The following is a 21,648-nucleotide window of genomic DNA, read 5'->3' on the forward strand; positions in this document are numbered from 1 at the left end:
TGCTCTGGAATGGCCTTTAATTTTTTTAGTTTGTGGTGAGCACGGCTAATTGGCTATTTCCAGAGTGGGAGCAATCTGACTGCAGTTCTGTTTCTGCATACTGGTGCCAGCAAAACACAGATACATACTCTTATGCTCTCTGTGATAACCTTTTGTCCTGGCCCCAGGCAAGAGGAGGAGTCACGTGAGGCTTTCTCATCTTCCTTCTGTGGTCATACAGCATATACAGTAGTCGACATGGGCTGATCTGCGGCAAGACATGGGAAGTGATGTCATACCAGTACTGTTGTTTAAGACTTGTGTGTGTCCAGGACTGAGGTGGAGGCTGGAGAGAGAGATAAGAAGAGAAAATGTTTTCTCTCTAGAGCCTAGTCAGAAGATTGTACCCATCTCCAGAGGCTGTATTTGGCCTGCTCAGAAAACAGAATGTTTAGGTAAAAAAGGCAGAGGTGCAACATTTAAAAAATAGAAAGTGAAGTGATTTTAGCCATAATAAGTGAAATAGATAGATGATATTGAAGGGATAAACATTTAGCAGATGAGAACTATAAACAAAATGAACATTGGGCAAATTTGTAGGCATTAGCAAAGATAAAGGCCATGTTCAAGAGCAACAGAACATCACAGAATGGCACAGAACAGCTGGCAGACTCAATTATTCAATTAACACGTACTTACTGAGTGGTTGCTGTGACTCAAGCACTGTGGCAAGCACTGGAATACAGCAGTGAACAACAAGACAGACAAGGTCCCTTGGAGACTACATGCTAATGGGGAGGCAGAGGATAAATAACTAAATGGGTAAATAAATCCATTCATGGATAAATGTATGCAGACAGATAAGAATTATTGTTATAATAATTAAAATAATGTAACTCCAGATGATAAAAAGGGCTCTGAAGAATTTAAAGTAAGATAAGGGAATGGAGCCTGGGGTGATTGAGGTTAGCTGTAGACATTCAGCTAGGACACTCAAGGACATGTGCTTTAAGGAAGCTCCATCTGAGCAGAAAGACCTCAGTTATATGAAGGGGTAGGCCCTGGTGAACATTATGGGGAATAACATCCCAGGAGGAAAAACAGCTATTATACAGTTGAGGCAGGAACAAGCTTGAGGCATACCTGGAAGCAGCAAGAAGGCCTGGGTGCATGGATCAGAGTGAGTGTGGGAAGAGGAGTAGTTGATGAGGCCCAAGGAGTAGGCAGGTCTGGGTTGTGTTAGGGCACTGTAGGCCCCTCCCTGGATTGTATTCTGAGTGGCATGTAAATCCAGTGAAGGATCTGAACGGGGCGGGGGTGGGGGGTGGGGGTTGGTGTAATTTGATTCACTTTTAGATGTTCTGACTGGCTGCTACATCAAGACTAGACTGAAGGAAGAAAGGAGCCAAAGTCAGGAGACCCATTAAGATTTGGCAGGTGCAGCTGTGTGAGTGGGCAATGGTGGGGGCTGGGATCACAGTAGGATTGATGGTGGTAGTTAAGAAGGTTTGTACTTGAAGCATATTTTGAAGATACTGTCAACAGGATTTGCTGATGGATTGTATGTTAGAGGAATCAGAATGATTCCTGGGTGTCTGGACTGAACAATTATGTGTAAGGAATTCAGTTTATTGGGACTGATGTTTCAGATATGTTAAGTTTGAAATGCCTGATAGATGTCAACTGGTGATGTCAAAAAAGGGACAGATACACAAACCAGGAACTTAGGAGAGAGGCTGAACTAGAGATGTACATTTTGGGGGCATAAGTGTATAAATGTCATGTAAAGTCATAAATCTGTATGAGATAAACTTGGGGATAATGGAGAGGGAGGACAAGGTCCTAGAGCATTCCAAGATTTAGGAGTCAGAAACAGGAGGAGCAAAAGAGAGTGAGAAGCACTTGTCAGTATCCAAAGTGCAGAGCCCCAGCAAATGGGTGGAGACAGTGTTTTAAGAATGAGGGAGCTATCAACTCAGTCAGATGCTGTGGAGAGGAAGAGCAAGTGGTGGTAGAGATGTATCAGTAGATTTGGCCAGATGGATGGAGATCTCTTTCTGTCTCTCTGTCTCTATATATGTATACACAAATACATATGCCCATACATCCACACACACATAAATTGAGTAACATTATCACAGTACCTCCTTTTAATGTATTTTTGCAGACTAAAACAAAACCTATTGAATTGTGGGTTGACAATGTATTAGCTCTTTCAGAAAAATTCAGAAATTCACATATTCATGAGATATGTGGTACCTCATATTTCGTGAGTCATCAAAGACATACTGGGGAAAGTACTCATTTTTATTAGAATTTTATTGTTATACCTGATGAAATGAATATGCTTTCATTTATTTTGATCTCCTTTGATAAGTTCATGGGGAATGTGGATACAATTGTTCTCTCTAGTAGAACTCAACTATTTTCACAATATATACATATATCAAATTACATGTTGTACACCTGAAACCAATGTAATGTTTTACTTCAAAAAAATCACAAAATGAAGGAACTCACGTATCATGACTCTATTCAGAATCAGAATGATATTAAAATTTTAGAGCTAATGGGTGAAAGGCACAAAAGGGTCTTACTATTTGAAACAGAAGAGCTATTTGATGTAATAAAAAGGGCATTGCTGAATGTAGCTCCATGATTTACTCTTTGTTCTTCTGTGAGTTTGTGGAGCCTGAGTTTTCCACTCTATCAAATGGAGAGAAATAGCACTTATTTCATATGGTGGAGAGGATCGAATAAGGTAACATATATAAAGCACATAGTGCATGCCTAAGACCGAATAGGAATTTGCATCATGTTCCTTATTCTCCTTTTTGTAAGCCTTAAAGATAGAGGAGCAGGGCTAGGATCAGAGTCCTGGTCTTCTGAGTTGATTTGTAAACTTCCTCTTTTTCCAATAGTTTTTGACTTTGCTCACACCTTAGAAACTAAATTTCTCTAGTGAACATCATGGCCATGTGTGCAGCTGAAGGAAAAGAGGCATCTTGCTGCCTATGTCTTGGCTCTGCAATTGCAGTCACTGGGACTCTCACACAGGGCCTGTTTGTGACATGAGAGCACTCTAAAGATAGTCAGAAAGAGGCTTCCCTATTCTTCAAGAAGTTCTCATGAAATACGGGCATCAGTGCTCGCTTGTGTTGGGACATTCAAATAAGAATCAGTGTGTAACAGTCACTGTGTTCCAAAATTACTGGTTTTCCACAGCACTTAGGGATCAGTGGATGTTTTCTTAACAGATACATGATCTGGTCCAGGTCATGAAGTCTGTCATCATTCCCTTGTCTTCCAGCCAGTGTAGACTACTTATACATATTTTTAAATCATGTACTTTGTGCATTCTCGTCTCTATATTTTTGCCTGTAACTTCCCTAATTTCCCTCTCTTCCTCTCTTCACCCACTGGAAATCATTTTGCACTCCCTTTGACACTCTGTAATGCATCCATCCTCAGAAGTTAGCTGTGTTCCAACATTTTTCTGGAAATCCTAACACAAAGGAGAGCTCTCCCTCCTCGGAACAATGGGTAACTGTTCATTTTACAGGATACAACTATGCAAAGTTGACAGAAAGACAATCACTGCCCACAAATTCCCCTGTGGCTGACCATTCTTCTAAAATTTATAGTTATAACATGCAGGCCTCTTTATGGGTCACCTTAGGTTTCGTAATGGTAGAAATAAAACACAGGGGCCTGTATTATTTCTATTCACAAAATATATCCAGCATCATGGATACAAAGCAGCATAGACAAAGGATATCTCTGAGCCACTCTGCCCCATGAGTTGGGTGATGGCTTGGGGATGGCTCATGGCAGTGCTGTAATTAGTCCCATGGAAGTGAGGAATCTGTGAGGTCTAGGGTCCCCCTAGATAAAAGGTTTTATGCTCGTCTCACTGGAAGGAATATGTCATTTCAGAAACATCTCCTGCTCTCCTGTAAATCAATGAATCTGATATTTAGTAAACCTAGAAGGCAATCCTAAAATGAAAGCTGAATTATGAATCCATATTGGCGAGTGTGGAGTTTTGCTCAGTGCCTGTACCCCCAGGTTGATGAAGCCCAGAGGAGCCATAGTGAAAGCTGATGTGGTAGGTTGCTGTGCAAAGAGCATGTGCAGTGGGAGCAAATAGATTCAAATTCAAAACTTGACTCTTGACTCAATAACTAGCTCTGTGTTCTTGGGCAAGAGAATCGATCTCTGTGACGCCAGCCTCTGTTAAATGGTGGCAAATCTATTCTCTGCATGGCTTTGCCTGGGCACACTCACATCACTACATTTAGCTGGTTCATCAGTTGAGGGCTGGTTTCTATTTTCAAATGTGCCCCATTCTTTTTGAAATTTTAGCTGAGGGAAAACCAGAAATGTAGGGACTCAAACGAGAAACAGTCTGTATGATACTCTGCCTGTTTCCACTCACTGTACCCAAATGGACACTCACAGGACCTAGGAAGCTGGATGAGGAACATTGCTGATAGCTGAGTTGAAATCAAGCCCACGCAGGTCTGCAAGATGGAGATGGTCACTGTGGCAACACCATGTTGAGTGGCTATGAAGTTATTTCTCTCAGGGCAAGCTGATGGTTGCAAAACTATTAAAAACATTTCTCCCTTAGATATCTAGCACTAATTTCTTAAAAATGAAACCTTTCTGAACCTAGTGTTATCATTTGTAAAATATAGATAATAATGCCTCCCTCTCAGGATGGCTGTGAGGATTCACAACAATAAAACTTAAATGCCTCACACATATTAGGTATTGAGTAAATAATAGTTTCATCTAAAGGGACAAGGTTGAGTATGAGAGGAAATGCATGCTGGGAGATACCAGAGTTCATGGTTGTGAGCGTGTGTGTGTTTCCTGTTTATGTAGGAACTGTGTTCTTATAGGAACATTGATAGGATTAGCCTAACACAATTTTCCCGTCATTGAAGAACTGTGTAATGTTGGCTGTTTCACTACTATTCATTCTGACAAGTGACTTGGTTTACTGAGTCACCATGTTGCATCTGGTCACTGCTGTCCTTAGAAGCCTTGTCTGGGTGGATGAAGGATGTGAGCACCCTGCTACTATTGCCATCTTTTCTATTTTCTTGCCCCCAAACCACCGGAGCTTTGGGTGTGGTCTCTGATAAAGTGGAGGCAGTGGTGGGTGTGGCGTCACCACTGTGGGTCAGTCAGTCCCCATGTGCTTCTGATACTCCCTCTGAGGTAAGTGGAGCCACATTTTTTTCCTGGCAGCTGCAAAGCCTAAGCGTCAGCAGAGAGCTTTGAAGTTTCCTGGGGAGAAAAGGCATTCTATAAAGAGAAGGAATTATTATTGCTTCCTGACTTTGGTGAGTTAGCAATGGTCTGGTGAATTTGGAAAGCAGCAGTTGGCCTCACATTCAATTGTCTTGACTTATTTTTAATCAAAAATGAAAACGCCTCTTCATTAAATATGATTAATAAAAACAAACAAAATAATTGAGGAAAACGAAGCCCTTCTTTTTTTTTTTTTTTTTTTTTTTTTTATCAGAGCTGCACAAATACTTATTTGGGAATCAGAAGTAAATAAAAACAGATGAAAAATGGGTGTGATTTTATAACTGTCTCACAGCATGCAGCCAGAATTTAAATAATATTAAACTTATTGACATGCTTTTTTGGTGCATCCTCAGAATTTGTTTTTAAACCCTCTTCTCTTTTTGAATAGGCTTTGGCGTGGGGATTGTTTGCTTTAAGACTGACCCAAATTCAGTCTTCCAACTTTTCCCCTTAATGTTACTGCATTGCTCTTCTCCCTCTCCCTCTTCCTCCTCCTCCTCCTCCTCCTTGTCCTTATAGTGGGTATTTCCTTCTCTTCTGTCTCTTTGTGAGAAATTGTTCTCTTCCCCAGTTGCATGAACAATGTGGTTGTATTGCTTTTTGCTGGCAACAAGAACGATCATGTGTAGATATGAGTGTTATGAATGTGAGTTTTATATGGGCTTTTAGCTGATGTAAAGGAGACAGAGCAGAATATCTGGTGTAGCTGCATCAGTATTAGCCACCACTTATCAGGCTTCTGTGGTATACAAAGCATCCTGTTAGGTGAGATGGTATATTTCAAAATATACAGGACACTGAGTATTTGCAAAGTGTATCACAAGGATTCAGACAATGGTTCTCCTCACTGGAATGATCAGGAGGTGAGTCTTCATTCAAGAGCGGGACTCATCTGTACCTTGAAGTGCATGTAGACTTCACGAGGTGGAGAGGAGGAGGAAGGCTGTTCCAGGCAGAGGGACTGCAGAAAGTTATGAAGGTCGAGAATGGGGAGGTGAACTGGGGGACAGTGCACAGACCCTTAAACTAGAGCAGAATCAGAGTCAGGAGCTGGGAAGATGAGTTGAGAACAGTGAGTTGGGAAAGGCAAGGGTTTAGAGGCAGAAGCAGATAGAAAATCTGGGAAAAGGAGACCAAGGTCAAAAATCTAAAAACAAGACCCTAATTTAAATTAGGGATCAAAGATTCAGGGATAATGGAGCCAACAGAATAGAAAATTAGGCAGAGTTGGAATTAGAAGATAGCCTTACATTAAAGGCAGAATTGGGAAAGGGATAAAGGGCTGTCTTTCCTTCCTGACCTTATTCCCTGGCCTTTCCCTGTTTTGCCTTCACGCTGATAATGATTCAAGTCTCTTGAGGACACTTGAACCTGGTGATTAAGCACATGGATTTTGTTATTCCTGGGTCTACCAATAACAGCTTTGTGATCTGGGGCAAATTAACCAATCTGTGCTTCAACTTCAGCAAAATGGGGGAAAATAATAGTACTTACGTCAGCATTGTTGAGACAATGAAGAGAATCAGGGCACATGAAGTGCTCAGTTACTCCTTGGGCATTGACCATTATTATTGGGGCTCTCTTTTGCCACATTTCCTGGAAACCGGACCTCGGAGCTGTGACATGCACTCTACCCAGGGTTGTTGTATTCTGGTAGTTTCTAGGTAACATTTAAAGAAAGTGTGTAGGTTTGAGTGTGGCTGAAATATGGCGACACTATGAACAGCTCGTAAGGCTACTCGTGAACTGAGAAGGCATCACTTATTTTCTGTAGGCAGAATGCTGTACCTTGGATCTACGCTTCTATGGGGAAAGGAAATTAGATTCAGTGACTGACAGTACTAGGTGCTTTCCCATACCCCACCTCATTTACTTCTTACCACTCCTCCAGGAGAAAGGAATCACTATTCTCACTTTGCAGACAAGGACACAAACTGAGAGCCATTAGGTTACATGTCCCCAGGCAAATAACTAGTAAGCAACTCCTGAACTATGTCCTCTGTGATGAAAACATTAAAAACAATGCTTTGTCTCTCTCCCTCCAAGAAAAACAAGGATTTTTCTCTTGAAATATTAGAGGACCTGGGTGATTGCTCAGCATGTATTCCTAACCTCCACCCCAATGATTATGGTTCCTGAATCTCTACTGATCACAACAGATGATAGATGAAGAATGTCCTCTGGGTAGTGGCAAACCACTCCGAACAACTTAGGCTGTTTGTTCATAAATTAAGGGCATAGATGTCAACACTGCCTTTCCCTGCCTATGGGATGGAGAAACAGATTTCCTCAGGAGGTAAACTGGAGCGTGAGGGTACAGTTTGTAAAACCACGTCACTGAGCTAGATTCTTCTGAGGACCAGTTCATTTTGAAAAATTTTTTAAGAGCAAGAAAAAGTTTTTGGTATAGTAGTTAGTGACAATTTAAATGGTGAAAATAGGATGCCCTGCCTGGACCCTCACCCTTCAGTAGTTTGGGCTCCCAGTTGGACACCAGCCTCAGGAGATTCTTAGTTGATTCTGCATTAACTGTTAGAGAACTCTCCCTCCTTGCTTGTCACTGGTGTATGTATGGAGGAGAAGAGAGTCTGTGTATCTGAGGCTACCCTCCTGGGGACTCATGTCACATTTACCTAAGGGGAGAGTAAAGAAGGTGATGGTCCTGTCTGTAGCTTAGCTCTGGGGTTCCCCCTCACCTCTGCCATCTGCTTTCCTGTTAGAGAAGGGCAGGGGTGAGCCTGGTTAGAGTGTGATTCTGGGAAGGAGGTGTGGGATAGTGTCCTTTTTTCAGGCCTCGAGGTTAGTTATTGCCGATTTTTTCATACATGGAGTGAGCCTTAAACCCATCATGTTAGGCACCAAAATATCACTGTATGCTGTAAAACTCTGCCCAGCTACTCCCTGTTCAAGCTCATAAGCTGAAGAGTTTTCTTTAAAATGTCTGTTCTTGAATTTTGACAGGAATTTTTAGTCAAGGCAAGGTAATTTTTAATTCCAAAGTATATTTGAATGGAAAACACATCTTCAAAGAAAAATAACTAAAGAGCTACCAAAAGGCATAATGTGAAAACTGTGTTTTCTATACACCAGTTGCCCAAACCCCTAATTTCCCACTTCTGAGGTCATCACTGTTACTGTTTCTTGTTCTGTTTTGTAGAGATATTCTGTATATAAACAAGACTATATAGATAAAGATCTTGTTTTTATTTTTGTTTTTTGGTTTCTTTTTTTCTCTTTCCTGTTTTACACATATGAATGTGCTTCAATTTTTCTTTCTTTAACATATTATTTTGTATGGAAATTCAGTGTATTAGTCAGGGTTCTCCAGTAAGATATATTATAAGGAATTATAATTATTTATTACAAGGAATTGTCTCACTTGGTTATGGGGGCTGGCAAGTCCCAAGATCTGCAATCAGCAAGACACAGTGAGAGACATTTCAGTCTGAGACTTAAGGCTGGAAGAGACCAGCGTCCAGCTCAAATAGTCAGGTAGGAGGTATCCCCCTTATTTGCGGTAAGGTTGGGCCTCATTGTTCTATTTGGGCCTTCAAGTGACTGGATGAGGACTTCCCACATTAGGGAGGGCAGTCTACTTTACGCACTTTATCAATTCAGATATTACTGTCACCCAAAAACACCCCACGGGCACACCCAAAATAATGTTTGACCAAATATCTGCGAACTTCATGGCCTGATCACATTGACACATAAAGTTAACTATCACAACCTGTCTTCTTTTTTAATTATACTTTTATTTTATTTACACATTTTTTTTTAACATTTATTCATTTTTGAGAGTGAGAGAGACAGAGTGTGAGCAGGAGAGGGGTAGAGAGAGAGGGAGACACGGAATCCAAAGCAGGCTCTAGGCTCTGAGCTGTCAGCACAGAGACTGATGTGGAGCTCGAACCCACAAACTGTAAGATCATGACCTGAGCTGAAGTCGGACACTCAACTGAATGAGCCACCAGGTGCCCCTTAATTATAATTTTAGATAATAGGACTAAATTTTTTGAGCAGTTTTAGATTCATAGCAAAATTAGTAGAAAGTATGGAGATTTCCCATATATTCCCTGCCACCACATATGCACATATACTTAGTCTACTCCTCTATCAGTAGTTCTCATCAGAATGGTACATTTGTTACAATTGATAAATGTACATTGGTAAAGCATTATCACTCATAGTTTACATTAGGTTCAATCCTGATAGTGTACATGTATCCACTATCGTGGTATCATACAGAGTAGTTCCACTGCCTTAAAAATCCTCTGTACTTCACCTATTTATCCCTCTTTCCTTCCAAACCTCTAATCCTTTTATTGTCTCCATAGTTTTGCCTTTTCTAGAATGTCATATAGTTGGAATCATATAATATATAGATTAGTTTCTGTTTCTTAGTGATATGCATTTAAGGATGCTCCATGTCTTTTCATGGCTTGAAAGTTCACTTCTTTTTGGTGCTGAATAATATTCCATTGTCTGGATATACCACTGTTTATTTATCCATTCACCTACTCATGGACATCTTGGTTGATTCCAATTTTGGCAATTATGAGTAAAGCTCTTATAAACATTTTTGTGTAGGTTTTGTGTGGATAAAAGCTTTCAACTCATTTGGGTAAATACCAGTGAGTACAACTGCTAGATCATGTAGTAACAATATGTCTAGTTTTGTTAGAAACTGCCAAACTGTCTCTCAGTGTGGCTGAACCATTTTGTATTCTTCAACAATAAAGGAGAATTTTTGTTGCTACACATTCTTGCCAGCATTTGGTATTGTCATTGTTTTGGATTTGGGCGATTCGAATAAGTGCGTGGTAGTGTCTCATGGTTTCAATCTGCATTTCCCTGATGACATACGATGTAGAGAATCTTTTTGTATGCTTATTTGCCACACAAATATCTACTTTGATGAGGTGTCTGTTAAGGTCACCATTGATCTATTAAGTTTTTTAAAAATGTTTATTTCTTTTTGAGAGAGAGACAGAATGTGAGCGGGGTAGAAGCAGAGAGAGAGGGAGACACAGAATCCTAAGCAGGCTCCAGGATCTGAGCTGTCAGCACAGAGCCTGATGCAGAGTTTGAACTCATGAACTGCGAGATCATGACCTGAGCCAAAGTTGGAGGCTGAACCTACTGAGCCATCCAGGTATCCTGTCCATCGATCCATTTTTTTTTTTTAATTTTTAACGTTTATTTATTTTTGAGACAGAGAGAGACAGAGCATGAATGGGGGAGGGTCACAGGGAGAGGGAGACACAGAATCTGAAACAGGCTCCAGGCTCTGAGCTGTCAGCACAGAGCCCGACGCGGGGCTCAAACTCACGGACCGCGAGATCATGACCTGAGCCGAAGTCGGACGCTTAACCAACCGAGCCACCCAGGCGCCCCCATTGATCCATTTTTAAACTGGGTTGGTTTTTTTTTTTCTTATTTTTGAGTTTTAAGAATTCTTTGTATATTTTGGATAATAGTCCTTTGGTAGATGTGTCTTTTGTGTTTCTATAGTTCTCTGTTTTATGTTTAAGTCTGTGATCCATTTTGAGTTAATTTTTGTGATGGGTGTAAAATCTGTGTTTTAATTCATTTATTTTGCTTGTTGATGTCTATTTGTTCCATCATTGTTTGTTGAAAATATGGTCTTTTCTCCATTGTATTGCCTTTGCTCCTTTGTTAAAGATGAGTTGACTATATTTATGTGTGTGTGTGTATATGACATAAACATACAGTTTTATAAAACTAAAAGTATATATATATATATATATATATATATATATATATATATATATATAGGACCTACACAAACCTACACAAACATATATACATATATGTACACACACATATACATATATGTATACATACCTCTGCATACATATATACATATATGTATACACACATATGCATATGTGTATATATACACATACATATATACATATATATACGTACACACACACATATATATATATGTATATGTGTGTATATACTTATATGTATGTATGTATATATGGTTTTTCTGGTATGGTTCCTGAGTTTTGTGTCCCATTAAAAAAAAGAACTTATGTTTTCTTTTAGTTATTTTATGGTGTCATGTTTAAAAATTTTTTTTTAATGTTTATTTATTTTTGAGAGAGACAGAGACAGAATGTGAGTGGGTTAGGGGCAGAGAGAAAGGGAGACACAGAATCCAAAGAAGGCTCCAGGCTCTGAACTGTCAGCACAGAGCCCGATGCAGGTCTTGAACTCACAAACTGTGAGATCATGACCTGAGCCGAAGTCGGATGCTCAACCAACTGAGCCATCCAGGTGCCCCATGTTTTCATGTTTTTAGGCATTGTTTTAGATTGAGTAGTAATTTGATAAATCATTTTTCAATTGTGCATTTGTAAGACAAAAGCTAGAATTCATCAACTCAAGTCCTTCTGAGAATAGATACTTTATTAATCTATTTCTATTCATTTACCTATGTTTTTCATTCATTGGGAAGTAATTTTCTGTTAGAGCCATCCAAACATGGAATTGGTTGCTTCTTGAGTACCTCTCTGTCCTGGAGATGTTCAAATTGCGACTGTCTCATGAATACTGGAAAGGGACTCTTTGCTGCACTGGTTGGGGCATATATAGAACAGTAAAATGTAGGTACTTAATTTTACATTTTTAAGTGGCCGTACTTAGGAAAGTGATAAGAAATAGGTAGAATTAATTTAAAAATATATTCTGCCTGACTAAATATACCCAAAATACTATTTCAAAACATAATCAAAGTACTATTAATAAGATATTTTATATTCCTTTTACATATTAATTCTTCAAAACCCAGGGTGGACTTTACACTCACAACACATCTCACTTTGGACTAGCCACATTTCAAATGCACAGTAATCACATGTAACCTGTGGCTACTGGCTACCACATTGGATATCACAGGTATAGATAGGATCCATTCCAGTGGTGAGTCTTATTACTAAAGTCATCTACAGAATAGCCCAGACCATTTATAATATGGCCAAGAGTGGGTGGCTGAAGAAAGGAGACCTAAGCTCTTTCCATAATACCTCAAGAACTAGCAGAGTATGGACTTTGCTCTACCTCTGCATTTCAGTTTCTTCATCTATAAGATGAAAGTCCTAATATTTACTTCACTCATCCTGCAGAATTGTTGCGAGGCTCATAAGAGATTAAAGGTGTCAAGGTGCCCTGAAGAGTTGAAAGCACATTAAATATGATGTCATTGCTTACGCAGAGGCAACCATTCAGCAGTGGCTCTGTTCCCAGTCCTGCCACAGGCTTGTTGAACAGACTTAATCTCTTTATGACTCAGTTTTTCCAACTGTTAAGCAGAGTATACTTGAAAAAAACCCTTTGAAGTGAATGATATAATGGTAATAGACAAAATAAATTGTTGTAATGGTGTAGTTTCTGGGTGGCCCATCATAGTTCCTCGTTCCTAAAACATTTCAAACTATAAGTGAGACATGTGAAGAGGAGACATGGGAAGAGGACGGAGGTCAGATTGAACAAACTCTGGATTGTGGGCTGCTTTAGTTCAAATTTCAGCTTTGTACTGTGCTAATTGTGTGACATACTTTTTATACCTATAAATTGGGGATCTTAATAGTACTTCTTTCAGAGATACTCTGTGAAGTTTAAAAGAAGCACTATATATAAGAGACTTCTCACAGAGCCTGGCACACAGTAAGCCTCAATAAGTAGATATTATTATCAATGTTATAGATACTGCCAAGAGATACTACTTATAGTCTGTATTAGTTCCCTATGGTTGCTGTAACAACTTACTGCAAACTTGGTGGCTTAAAACAACACATATGTGTTCTCTTACAATTCTGAAAGGCAGAACTCCAGAATCAATTTCTCTGTACTAAAATCAAGGACTGGCTGGGCCGCACTCCCTTGGGAGACTTTAAGGGAGTATCTGTTTCCCTGCCTTTTTAACTTCTAGAGTTTCATTCTCACATTATTTGTTCCGTCTTCAAAGCTATCAGTGTAGCATCTTCAAAAGTTTAAGGTCTGTTCCATGCTGGGCCTAGAATTAGCATCAGGGAGAAGAGTACTGCATTCATAACTTATACTTTAGGATTAATGCTACCTGGAGAGAAATCGTACTTTTGAATCATGTTTCTAAGATTGGCTCAAGAATGAAAATGCTACCTTCATGCACTATTGCTTCAGATACCCAGTGAGAAAGAGCTTTGTTGTTTATCTGTGTTCTAAAACCTGAATGCTAGATCAGAGCAGTTCTACAATGTTGCTATGTCTTGTGGAATAAAAACACTTTTCAAACCACAGTAATGTCATGTTGAAGGAGGGGAGTAATCTGTTCTATTTGATCCTTTTTTTTTTTTCTTAATGAAAGCTTTCTGCCCGGTGTCTTTGTTCATGTCTTCCCCAAGTGCTCATTGAGAGTGTCTGAGATAATACCTGAGGTGGTTGTTGACAATATTTTAAATATTTCAAGGTAGTTATGTCCTCATTAAGTCTTATCTTTTACAGATTAAGTGGCTCTTGTTTATTTCAATTAACACTTTTGACCACCTACTGTATGCCATGCTATAGGTTAAGGCTTAACGTTGAGTAAGTAGACAGAAAAATAATAGGAGATATAGTAGGATCTGTCCTAATAGAGGGACTCAATGCATATTTGTAGGTGGATCAAGGAACGCTTCACAGAGGAAATGACTCTGGGGCTATGTGTTGAAGGATAATTAGGAATTTATAGGAGGACAAATAGAGTTAGGGAAATTTAAGTAGAAGCATAGAACAGCAAGGAGTTTAAACTCATACATGGAGAGGATGATAGATTTTCCTCCTGAGTACATTCTTCAAAAAGAGGTGCCTTTTCAATAACTTTAAGGTAACTTGCCGACATGATGGTAATGTAATGGTAAGACTTTGATGAAAAGGCATTAAAGAAACCAAAGAGAAAACAACAGTATGAGCCATATAGAGATGTTTGTATGTTCTGTCTGCCAAGAAGCAGATGCCAAGATGTGATTAGATAAACAAGAAATTGCTTGGGATAGGAGCAGAAGGAGCCAGGGGAGTCTTCAGACCAAGATGCAGCTTGAAGGGGAAGAAGGTAAGAAGGATGCCTGGGTAGGAAGAGTCTCTTACGGCAGCACATTTTCAAGAAAGATTCAGCCAGGCTGATGGGGAGACCTCAGGCCAAATTTTCCCATTAGAGGAGAGCTACATCCCTTTCAGATGGGTCTGTTTCAGAACCCTTGTCCTGAGCAGACTGAGATCAGCTCTCAGAGATTGTGGTATGTGCATGAATGAGGTGTGAATTTGGAGGAGCAGCACCAGGACACTCTGTCATTTATGTTCCCTGCAGTAGCAGATCTGAGTGGCACATTTTCATGACTGCATAGAGGGTATGCCTATGAACAATGATTCAGGCCTTACCCGTTTGGCCAGCACCTCACACTCCATCAGAATTCTATGTCTGATGGCAGAACTGATTTACAGATGAGTTTTTCCATGGGAAGTGAAAAGAGTTTGCATGTTTGGATTGCAGAATACATAGAAAAGAGTGACAAGAGGTGAGATTGGCCTTGGAGAAAACCTTTATAGGCTTGGAGGCCATGCTAAGGAGTTTGGACTTTATCTTCTAGACAATACAATGGTGTTTAAAACAGAGGAACAACTTTATATTTGATTTTTTATAAGGTTATTCTGCTTATTGTGGTAGAGGTGGATTGCAATAGTTCAAGCACTGGATGTTGAAAGTGAAATAAGTCAGAGTGGTTGGAGAGACAAGTGAATTTATTGTAGAAACTGACAGGATCGAGGGGTCAATTGTCAGTAGTGGAATAGATGGTTCAAGGGTGATATCTAGGTTTCTAAGTTGGAAGTAGGGATGAATAGATTGTGTCATTAAGCAAAATGGTACATACTGGAAAAGAAACAGATGGGGTGAGGGGAGAGAAGTTAAGTTTTAGACATGTTGAATTACAGGTCCTACCAACTATGTTTCCTGATATGGTTTCTAGACTCTTTATGATACTGGTAGTTCTCCTCTTGGATATACTCCAGTGCATATCTCAAATGTGTTGTGGATTGCAATAAATCCAGCCCTGGATGTGATCAGAGCTCAAGGGAATGACAACTACATTTTCTTTTAATGCAGCCTAAGACTGCATTAGCTCTTTTGGCAGCAGGCTCAGGCTGTGGGCTTATTTTGAGGTTGTCATCCACTTAAGCCTTGAAGTCTTTTTCCCATGAACTGTTTTCAAGGCAATTCTTTTTTTCCTTTATATTAAATTTATTTTTTCAAGTATAATTAACATACAATGTTATATTAGTTTCAGGTGTACAACATATCGATTCAACAATTCTATATATTACTCATTGTTCACCATGATAAGTGTAGTCACAATCTATCACCATACAAAGTTATTACAGTATTATTGACTATATTCCCTATGCTATACTTTTCATCTCCATGGCAACAACCAGACTCTTAAATACAGAGAACAAACTGATGATTGCCAGAGGGGAGGTGGGTAGGGGGATGGGTGAACTAGATAAAGGGGAATAAGAGGTAAAAACTTTCAGTTAAAAATAAATAAGTCAAGACAATTCTTTATTTTGCAATTGATTTTTAACTTAGGTACAATGTTTTTTGTTTAAATTTTATCTTGTGAGTTTCAATACATTATTCTAGCCTATTAAAATTATTTTGCAGTGTTGACTTTCTTAGTCTTTCTCTTTGTGATACCTCCAAACTTTGTGATATCTGTATGTTTGAAAAGCATATTTTATCTAATCATTGATAGAAATAGAACAGGACTCATTAAGAGCTATGTACCACTCAAGTCTTCCTTCTTATTTGACAGACCTCTACTAGTCAACTCTCTTTGGGAATATATTTTTAACCACTTTTATCTATTATGATTTTAAGAATATTAAAGTAGACATTGCCAATGTGTTGTTGAACTCAGATTTTCTTTGTCTCCAGAATTTCCTTGGCCTGACATTTTAGTGACCCATCAGAAGACATGACTTGTCCATAATGAGCCTGGGGTGGTGCTCGGTACTTATGCTTTCTTTGCTAAGTTATAAACTATCTCCTTAGACATGCACTTCCTGGGATTTTATGTCAGACTCATGAGGATGTCATTTTCATAATCTTCTTTTGCCTCTTTCTGAAAATAAGAACCTTTGACCTTTTCAAGACTTTTGACCTTTATCCATAGTCTTCTGTACTTATCCTGCTCTCCACTCTCCTCCCCACCCTGAGTTAGTGTCTTAGTTATCATACAGGCAGGTTCCTTTGGAATTTAGTATAATACAGTGATGAAGAATGCAGTTAACCTGCCTAGGCAGCAATCCTGTCTGTGAAATTTCGGCAGCTTATTTACCACTCTTAACTCTGGTTCCTTATCTGTGAAATATGGCTAAGAATAGTACCTATCAGATTAAGTTGTGATAAAGATTGAACATGTAAAGCACTTAGTTCTTTCCAGGTAGAGGGTACTCAGTAAATTTAGCTTCGTTATTACTCTATGATGTCACTTGTCTGGATCTGACACCCTCTTTTCTTAACTATTTCTTCATCCTGTCTTTTCTGATTCCCTATTAACCATGGCATTCTCTTCTTTAGAGTTTGACAACTGTTCTTTTTGATAAAGAAAATGAAGTTTTAACTGTGGTGTTAAACCAAAGGAATGTAGATTTTAATCAAATAACTTGGTTTTCTTTTAGCTTCTATGGTGCAGAATGATTTATTGACCTATTTTCTTTCATTAAAATGGCCTTTTACTTGCATACATTTTGGAATTAAATTCTCTCCTTTTGTTTTTGTCTGCTGGGAATTTTTCTGGTTTGCACATGTCCTGCAATACTCCTCTGGGAGACATTACTGAGTGTCCTGGAGCAGTGTATAAATGTTTGGGAGTGTCAGTTCCCACATCTCTAAAATGAGCACCCTGGAAGATTTTAGTATATAGTGAATCTACAGACTGTTGGCATTCCTGCCATAAGGTCTAGCTATGGGGAAAGGTTTAGCCACAAGGGTTCTAGAACTAGATTTCTTAGGGAGAAAAATAGCAGGACTTATGGAGCAGGAAGTTTTTTCACAGAGTCTGGGAGTCTCCTGACATTATGGGCTTTTTACTTCCATAGCACCTCTGTCAAGGAGAGTCAGCGATCATGAAACAGCGATCTGAAAACTGAGGTGAAACAATTAATGGATTCTGTGGAACTCAGAATTAGATTCTGGGAGTTCTCAATATCCAAAACCATTCTCTGTCAGATTTCTGTAAAACCATCTATTTGAAGCAAAATTGTTTCCATTTTGTGAATAAACGAATGGTCTTACCCATGAATAAGACAGGTTTCCTGTGTATAAACCTTATTGAAGGGATAGGCTTGTCAAATTAAAACCTGAACTGGACAGATAGTTAAATCAGTCAAAACAGAGTTTATTCAGGACTATTGCAATAGATCGAAAGAGATCTCAGAATAGGTCTCTCTATATGGGCTCAATTCCAAATACAGCTTGGGCAAATGGGAACATAGAGCCAAGAAGCATGGGTGGGGTCAGTGAATGGAAAAGTACTTAGAGGAAGCACCAGGGATAAGGCAGAGGTTCTGGCTAAACTGACTTAACATGATTCTTACTGAATAGATACCAAGGATGGAGAATGAGGAATTTGATCAGATATGGAGAGTGGAGATTGTCTCTAAATGAAATTAGCAGGATTCTTGCTAAAATTGGGTTCTTGACATGCTCAGGGATAGGGCCTACTTGAAAAAGGTGGCTCAGAGCAGCCTCACTAAAACTGGCCAAGAAGGAGGTGGGGGCATTGTATCAAGCTCTGTAAGAACGCTCCTTTGTCTCAAGGGAGTTTTAATGAATTTTTCCTTTTCCCATTCCCTTTAATTGTACTTAATATAGGGCTTACAGAATCTGATCACTATGCAGGAAGGCTGGGTAGGGAGGATTCTTTAATCGGTGTAGTATTCATGAGATGATAAGGGTTTTTTTTTTTTTTTTTTCCCTGTGTGTCTCCAGCCTCCTTTTTCTGGATGATTTTGTGCTGCTGCTTTGAACAAAAACTTGGGAGAAATCCTTGGAAAATTAGACTATTAAGTCTAAACTGAACTACCAAGGTTCAAGGCGAGATAAGAGACATTAGAAGGAAAACTTACCGAGACTTAAAATCTTTCCTATTTTCACTTGGAGGCTTTGTTTAAAGGAAGAAATCAAATACATCTTGTAGAGAAATAAGGAAGTGGTACTTTTCCTTTGTCTCTTCCTGGGATTTATTCAAGGGCCTCAGGAGAAGTGGAATATAACAGTCGCGGTAACAATTTAGTTCGTTTAAATGTGCAGGTCTCTTATTTCCTCAGTGCTGCTGTGGTCAGACCCCTTCCCCCAAAGCCCCAGCTAGGTGTATTGTTAGTGCTCATTCAGAACCCAGGCAGCAACTCCTCCCAGTGCTGCTTTATGTAACTGGAATCCTAAAAGTCTTGGAAGTGTGTCATCCCAGCCCAACCCACCTCTACTCAGTAAAATCCCACGGACACCTTTTTACTCTCTCCTTTTAGTTCTCTAGAGGATACATCATGGAGGCCTTCATTAAAAATGGGTTTTTCTCATTTCTGGGCTTGGATGGGAGCCAGCTATTGCCTGAAAAACCTTTGAACTACAAAGGGCTTAAGCAGCTTTTGAAGCTGATTCCTAGAAAATTTGAAAATGATCTTCGATTTCATAGTACCTGAAAACAATGTTTTTTTTAAAAATGGAATCTGCCATTTTTGAATGGAAAGGGACTTTCATTAGAAAGAAAAAGAGCAGCTTCTTTTCCCTAACCCTCACCCTGCTCATTTTTTAGTTCCTTAAAAATCCAGAGAACTCTGACTTGTGTGTCTTTGTTTCTGGGCCTCAGAAACTTGGTGGTAAAAGAAAACAGCCCTATTTGCTGTTGAGGAGGAAGTGAGGGTAAGAAGGCTGCAGAGGCACTTCCCCTAGATTCTCTAGAGCCTCTTGAAGAATAGTCTCGCTTCTCAGTTCTTATTTATAAGTCTAAATGGGTGAATGCATGGAATGAATTTTTCCATTTGTTCTAAGAATTGATTAATAAAATACTACCAAGCAGCTCATTTTTCTCCTGATCTTGTCTGCACGGAAAGTACTGATCTAAGTCTGCTCTTCTTATTTTCCTTAACCCATAAAAAATGTCAAATAAAATGATAAATAGCAATGATTTCATATCCATTATGAATTACTATTGAGTTAGAGTTTAAACTTTGGGGCTTATTTATTTTAGAGTCTTATGTAGATCATTTATCACTCTCTACTACCCCTTTTCATAGTAATCTCAATAGACCCCTGTCTGTTACACACCAGTGGGCTGTGTACTTCAGCAACTCAGAGGAAATCACATATGTAGATGTCATTGTGGATTGTTTAATCAAGATGTTTAAATGGCAAACATCCAGGAAAAAAGCAAAACAAGTCAGATAAATTAAGAAAAAAAAAAAAAAAACAACCCAACAACCCAGAGAATAATAAATGATTAATGTACAGTGTATTTAGGCAAAAGACTGTTCCAGTTTTCAATTCAACTTTGGCCTTTTATTGTCCTACTTCTGCTTCTTTTATCCTACAAAAGCTATTCTCAGGCTTTCAGATAACCGGGTCATTGGATTTCATAGCCCATCCTTGAATATGCTCTCCCATCAATGCCTTTATATAGAGGATGAGTGTCATTTAATTGACTTTCATGGAGCCAGACTGTTAGGCAGCCAGTTCAGTACGATCCCATAGCCTGGTGCACGCATCAAGACAGTGAACCTAAAGTTGGATGCCTTCAGTCAGGTTCAGAAAGCCTGGAATAAGCTCTGAACATCAGAGAGATGCCAGCTATATTGAAAAGTTAACATAAATTTATTTTATACATAAAAAATATTTAAATGCATATTTATATAAATACATGTATATTTATAGGTACTCCTCCACATTGCAATTAAACTCCTAACATGTGGATATAATTTACAGCCAATAGTTTTCAAGCTATGTTTCATTGAGCCTAGGGACTCTACAGAGGTGTTTCACATGAGCCACTTTATGGGCTGGAGGAGACCTTGAGAAGGTGGACTTCTAGGTCCACAACTTATCTAGACCCTCTTTTATTTGTTTATATTGGGGCTTTGATGAAGTTGGTTTTGAAGAGTTACCTGGCTCAAATTTTAAAAAAGCACACAGATTTGAAATGTCATTCTGGTGTGATCTACTAATTTCTTCCACATAGGATATTGATGAAAATTTTCTTGTCAGGATGGTTAGGGTACCCTTTTGGCCCTAGTCTTGCTACTTGTTCTGACTTTCTTTTTCCATGACCCTTTTTGTTGTGCAAGTCTCTTATTCTGCAGAGACTTTTATAACATCTGAAGCAACCCTTTGAGGGGATTCTGTCTGCATGGTTTGTCAAGTCACAGTACTTTTTTACCCAAAATATTTGTAATAGAAATAGATGGTAATCAGACTCCCAACCTTGGGGCAATGCTTTAATTTGCATACTTACTTACAGCTTTATGTTTGCTTCTGGCATTATCATCTTTTGTTCAGACTATCTTTATATTTATTTACATTCTCTTTCTGATTAAAAAAATAGCAATTGTGGAAAAGTTGGAAAATACCGAAAGCATAGTAGACTGAATGTAGGATATACCTTGATCTTACCTCTTTAGTACTATTGATGTTATCTTTGACTGAAGAACTTTGCTTTTCACTCTCTGAATTTCCTTTCAAATTCTCTTTCTTGACTGTTGCCTGAACCACATTATTTTTACTACATAATTAGAGTAACAGAACTTCCCTTTTCTTTGAAGTTTTAGATCAGACATGGAGTTCTCCCATCCACAAGCTGATCCTTTAGTCAGTCAGCTCTGGTTTACATTCTTTCTTTACTTGTCTATGATTAACCTCTTCATTGCTTTGGCTCTAGTCAAGGCAGTGACCTTTTCCCTTTAATCTTCACCCATCCCTCATACCCTTGCATAGTGCATACTCTCTTCTGGATGTTTTGATTTGTCTTTCATCCCTCACTTGACAAATCACTTCACTCTTACTTTCCAAATCTCTTTGTAGAGTTTTTTTCATCAAAAGTAGTGCTGAAAGTGTTTTCTTCCCTTTCTAGTTTAATCTGTGGTTTTCATTTCATTTGCTGTGCTTTCCAATTGTTTTGAGGTCCATTAAAACAAACAAACAGACAAAAACCGATTTGCGTAAAGTTACAAAAAGATTTATGGGTAGAGTGGAAACTGGATCCTCATAAGACCAAGTTTCAGTTCTATGATTTCTCTTCAATGATG

The sequence above is a fragment of the Panthera tigris genome, chromosome A1 (assembly GCF_018350195.1).
Source record: "Panthera tigris isolate Pti1 chromosome A1, P.tigris_Pti1_mat1.1, whole genome shotgun sequence".
Taxonomy (NCBI): Eukaryota; Metazoa; Chordata; class Mammalia; order Carnivora; family Felidae; genus Panthera; species Panthera tigris.